Here is a 6,000-nt window from a genome sequence, read left to right as displayed (position 1 = left end):
AATGAATTATTTTGAGTTGCTGGGGCTCTCCCCATAGAGGCAAGCACAACTGCCATTTTGCACACAGCAAGATCCCAGAAATATCAAGGATGTAAATGACCAGGTCAATCCATAGTTGGTGTTGAGTGTTGATGTAGGATTATGGGTCAGGCTGGGAGAGACACAAGGGACCTCCTCCAAAAATGTCGTACTCCTTCAGCACTGCCTCAAACTGTCCAGCAAGGTTAAGGGTGTCCTTCCAAGCTTGAGGCTGGAGTGACCAAAAGACCTGTAGATGTAGGAACTAGGAGCAGAAGTTGGCCATTCGGCCCATCGAGTCTGCGCCGCCATTCAATGAGATTGTGACTGACCTGATGTGATAATCCTCAACTCCACTTTCCCGTCTTATCCCCTTAACTCTTCATTCCCTTACTGATTAAACATCTGTCTATCTCAGCCTTGAACGTATTTGATTTGGTTTATTATTGTCACATGTATCACTATACAGTGAAAAGTATTGTTTCTTGTGCGCTATACTGACAAAGCATACTGTTCATAGAGAAGGAAATGAGAGAGTGCAGAACGTAGTGTTACAGTCATAGCTAGGGTGTAGAGAAAGATCTTAATGCAAGGTAGGTCCATTCAAAAGTCTGATGGCAGCAGGGATGAAGCTACTCTTGCGTCAGTTGGTACGTGACCTCAGACTTTTGTATCTTTTTCCCGATGGAAGAAGGTGGAAGAGAGAATGTCCGGGGTGCGTGGGGCCCTGAATTATGCTGGCTGCTTTGCCGAGGCAGCGGAAAGTGTAGACAGAGTCACTGGATGGAAGGCTGGTTTGAGTGATGGATTGGGCTACATTCACGGCCTTTTGTAGTTCCTTGCGGCCTTGGGCAGAGCAGGAGCCATACCAAGCTGTGACACAAAACCAGAAAGAATGCTTTCTATGGTGCATCTGTAAAAGTTGGTGAGAGTCGTAGCTGACATGCCAAATTTCTTTAGTCTTCTGAGAAAATAGAGGTGTTGGTGGGGCTTTCTTAACTATAGTGTCGGCATGGGGGGGACCAGGACAGGTTGTTGGTGATCTGGACACCTAAAAACTTGAAGCTCTCGATCCTTTCTACTTCATCCCATTTGATGCAGACAGGGGCATGTCCTCCTCTACACTTCCTGAAGTCCATGACAATCTCCTTCATTTTGTTGACACTTAACGACCCAGCCTCTACAACCCTCTGCGGTAAAGAATTCCACAGATTCCCCATCCCCCCCATCCCCCCAAGAGAAGAAATTCCTCCTCATCTCTGTCCTAAACGGGTGACCCCTGCTGCTTAGCCAGCCAAACCTTTGTTATTATTCTTGTTTGTAAGCTCAGAATGACTAACCGAATGACTGTTGTTTCCTTTCTCTCCACCCTCCGGTACCTCACCCCTCCCCCTCCCCGCCTCCCCCCGATGCAGGCATTCGATCCTGGGATGTTGACCTCGCGTCCTTTAACCTCGATCACCAGCTGCGGCTTTTTGTGACCAGACACTCAGCGCAATTCTCCGCTGAAGTCCGAGGTGAGTCCGGCGCTGAGGCAGCGCGATGCCACGGGGGAGAAGGGGGTGGTGGGGGCGGGGGGGGCGGGGGGGGGCCTGCGGGGGTAAGAACCGGATCTGGTGACAATACCAAACAAACACAAAAATTACACGCTTGCAACCAGACAAAATGGAGACCATGAAACACCTCTCAACCTAGCATGCTTGGCCTAGGAACTATTAAACTAATAACACAATCCGTGCTAATCTTTCAGCGCGGCGAGCTGGGGGAATCATGTGTTGGCCGATTTGCGGGATTCTTGCGAGCTTTCGCGCTGCGATTGAACCTCCCAGGCCTGGATTTCTGTGCGGCACTGGGAATCGGCTGTGAGATGGCACTGATATGGAAATTCTATTTTAAATTTGATTTTAATGTGATTATTGGGCTCGGGACTGAATTCTCCGGGTCCGATAGCATCTTCCACCCCCCCCCCCCCCCCCCCCCCCCCCGCCCCAGTACAATTGTCAACTGTTCAGACTAGTTCCCCACTTTCGAGGAATTAGCAGCCTGACCCCGCTGGAGTGAAGAGGGGGCAATTGGGGCCCCTCAGGGGGATCGGGCGGTGGTGGGGTGGTGCCCCCTGGGGGGCATGGGCACCCCAGCATTGCCAGCCTGTGCCCCCTGGCACTGCCCAAGGGGCAAAGTGCCCATGCCCAGGGAGCATCTTGGCACTGCCCATTGTGCCAAGGGCAGGGCCGAAGGGGGGGTGAGGTGAGCTGGGGGTGGGGACTAAGGGGCGATCCGTGGGGGTAGAGAGTCCCGCTTCCACTCTACCATTGTGATTGGTTGGGACTGGAGGGAGGCCAGCGATCGAGATGGCTTGGGGGGGGTTGGTCAGTCTGGGGGGTGTGTCAGGGGGGGTCTGCCCTGGCGGGGGGGGTGGTATGCCGGGGGTGTGGGTGGGGCAGTGGATCGTCACTGATGCGGGGAAGGCTGGAGATCGGGGCGCTTCTGGACGGGGAGGGGGGGTCGTGAGTCGGCCTGGCTCGGGAATGCTTGTGCATACTGCGATCGAGCCATGGGCGGGGATGGAGGGGCAGCACTGTGGGGGTCCCGGGCTGGCCAGCGATCGAGCTGACCAGCAAACTGCAGGCTGACAGATAGGGGCCACTGCACATGCGCAGAGTTCTGGAACTGTCAGTCTCCAGCGGGAATAGGCCCCACCCCCCCAAGCTTTTAGCGATATTCATGATTGTGATCTCTGCATTGCACAGAGTGTGGGAGATTCGAGTGTGAAGTTGCACTGAAAAAGCTGGCATGATTTACATCATTTTTCCTGCGAATTCAACACTTAGAACTTTTTTGGGAGAATTGCGGCCAATAACTCAGGTTACCAAAAAGTCTAGATTGTTGCTGCTTTCTCAAAGAATATTCAGAGTCAAATAATTCTAGACCAGAAACATTCAATTATCCTCTCAGTAGAATCTAAAAATAATTTTAAACAAAAATCTAAAAACAAAGGTGTTAATTTTGAGAATTTCTTTTGAATAAATGTAGAATTCGTGCAACATTCAAACGTAGTCTATTTTCCAAATGGAAAAGGCTTTGGAAATCAGAAACACAAAGGAACTTGGGAGTCCTTGTTCAGGATTCTCTTAAGGTTAACGTGTAGGTTCAGTCGGCAGTTCGGAAGGCAAATGCAATGTTAGCATTCATGTCGAGAGGGCTAGAATACAGAGCAGAGGTGTACTTCAGAGCCTGTATAAAGCTCTGGTCAGACCCCATTTGGAGTATTGTGGACAGTTTTGGGTCCCATACCTGGGAAGGATGTGCTGGCCTTGGAGGGAGTCCAGAGGATGTTCACAAGAATGATCCCAGCAATGAAGGGTTTGTTATATGAGGAGCGGTTAAGGAATCTGGGTCTGTACTCGATGGAGTTTGGAAGGATGATAAGAGGGGGATCTAATTGAAACTTACAGAAGACTGAGAGGCCTGGATAGAGTGGACGTTGAGAGGATGTTTCCACTAGTGGGAGAGACGAGAACTCGAGGGCACAACCTCAGAGCGAAGGGACACTCCTTTAAAACTGAGATGAGGAGGAATTTCTTCAGCCAGAGGGTGGTGGATCTGTGGAACTCATTGCCACAAGAGGGCTGTGGAGGCCAGGTCATTGGGTGTCTTTAAGACAGAGATGGATAGGTTCTTGATTAATAAGGGGATCAGGGTTTACGGGGCGAAGGCAGGAGAATGGGAATGATAATCACATGATTGAATAGCAGAGCAGACTCGATGGGCCGAATGGGCTAATTCTGCTCCTAAATCTTATGGTCTTAACCCTTGTCTGAAGATTAAGGCTACGTGGTTGTAGTCATAGCAACACTAAAACTTTAAAGATGTCTTGCCTTCTTCTAAAACGCTCTGCTTAATGTGTTGATGATGTGGAGATGCCGGCGTTGGACTGGGGTAAGCACAGTAAGAAGTCTTACAACACCAGGTTAATGTGTTGATGTGACATCCCCTTGAGTGCGGTCCTGACACAGTATTAACCCATTTAAGAAAAAAAATGTCAATTCACTCTGGGGATGAGGGTGTGAATGTTGCCCACCCTTGATTGTCCCTTGAGATGGGTTGTGGTGAGTCGCCTTCTTGAGTCACAGCAGTCCCCGTGGTGTAGGTGCACCCACCATGTGGTTAGAGAGGGTGTTCCAGAATTTTAACCCTTCAACTATGAAAGAAAAGATTGTTTGTTTATTAAGCAGTGTGCTCCTAGAAGGTTTACTCCCTGAATATGGCCATCTGCAACCCAATGTTTGGGAGCAAGGAAAGATATTTTTATACACAAGTTGTTGAATAAGTAATTATTTTCCAGGAAAATATTTTATCCGACCTGGTTCTCCAACAAGGTATTTGTAATTCGAGGCAGTTGGTATGTATAAAATGATCGGGAATGTAAGGGGAATGATTCTGGGGTAGACTGGGGAGTCTACGTTCGCTGGGAAGTCGATCCAACCATCACTCATTGTGAAAGAGGTATACTCCCCGACACTGTTGAATTCTTGAAACTACTGTATTCAGAGGGTGTAGCTGGGTGGGGTTTCTAGTTAAGTATCCAATCCAGTGTAGCCTCAGCACTTACCAGGATCCAGGAAGAGAATTCAAGGCCCCCAACGCTGCTTCTTTTTCTGGGGATTTCCCCCAATCTTGCATCATGTTTTCTCCTCTCGAGATCCACTGTTCAATTCACCAACCAATCACAGAAAGGTCTGAGTAAAATGATAACACCTATCCCCTGGTTACAAATATCATTCAATATAATGCAGCATGGGGCATTAATAAAGAGTAGCTGTGATATTATGCAGTGTTAGCTTAGGTGCAACCTCTAGGTCATCCCAGTGCGACTATTAAACATACCATAGAGGGGCAGCACAGTGGTCAGCACTGCGGCCTCACAGCGCCAGGGACCTGGGTTCGATTCCTGGCTTGGGTCACTGTCTGTGTGGAGTTTGCACGTTCTCCCCGTGTCTGCGTGGGTTTCCTCCGGGTGCTCTGGTTCCCTCCCACTGTCTGAAAGACGTGCTGGTTAGGGTGCATTGACCCGACCAGGTGCCGGACTGTGGCGACTAGGGGAATCTCACAGTAACTTCATTGCAGTGTTAATGTAAGCCTTACTTGTGGCTAATAAACTTTAAAGAAAAGAGACTACAAATTTAACTGTTGGTCGGAATCATACTCAGTGCAAAGGAAGATGGCTGTGTTGGTTGGAGGTCAATCATCTCAGCCCCAGGACATCTCTGCAGGGGTCCCTCAGGATTAGTGTCCCAGACCCAACAACCTTCAGCTGCTTCATCAATGACCTTCCTTCCGTCGTAAGGTCAGAAGTGGGGATGTTCACCGATGATTGCACAATGTTCAGCACCGTTCGCGACTCCTCAGATACTGAAGCAGTCCATGCTCAAATGCAGCAAGACCTGGACAATATCCAGGCTTGGGCTGACAAGTAGCATTCCTGTCACACAAGTGCCAGGCAATGACCATCTCCATCAAGAGACAATCTGACCATCACCCCTCGACATTCAATGGCATTGCCATTGCTGAATCCCCCATTATCAACATCCTGGGGGTTACCATTGATCAAAAACTGAACTGGACTCACCATATAAACACAAGAACAGGTCAGAGGTTAGAAATCCTGTGGCAAGTTAATTCACCTCCTGACTCCCCAAATCCTGTCCACCACCTACAAGGCATAAGTCAGGAGTGTGATGAATACTCTCCACTTGCCTGGATGGGTGCAGCTCCAACAACACTCAAGAAGCTCAACACCATCCAGGACAAAACAGCCCCGCTTGAGTGACACCCCATCCACAAACATTCAGTCCCTCCACCATTAACACAGTGCCAGCCGTGTGTACCATCTACAAGATGCACTACAGGAACTCACCAAGACTCCTTAGATAGCATCTTCCTAATCATCTAGAGGGACAATGGTAGCAGATACATGGGAAC

The sequence above is a fragment of the Mustelus asterias genome, chromosome 29 (assembly GCF_964213995.1).
Source record: "Mustelus asterias chromosome 29, sMusAst1.hap1.1, whole genome shotgun sequence".
In the NCBI taxonomy this organism is placed as follows: Eukaryota; Metazoa; Chordata; class Chondrichthyes; order Carcharhiniformes; family Triakidae; genus Mustelus; species Mustelus asterias.
The sequence above is the reverse complement of the archived record's forward strand: the minus strand, read 5'-3'. Positions refer to the sequence as shown.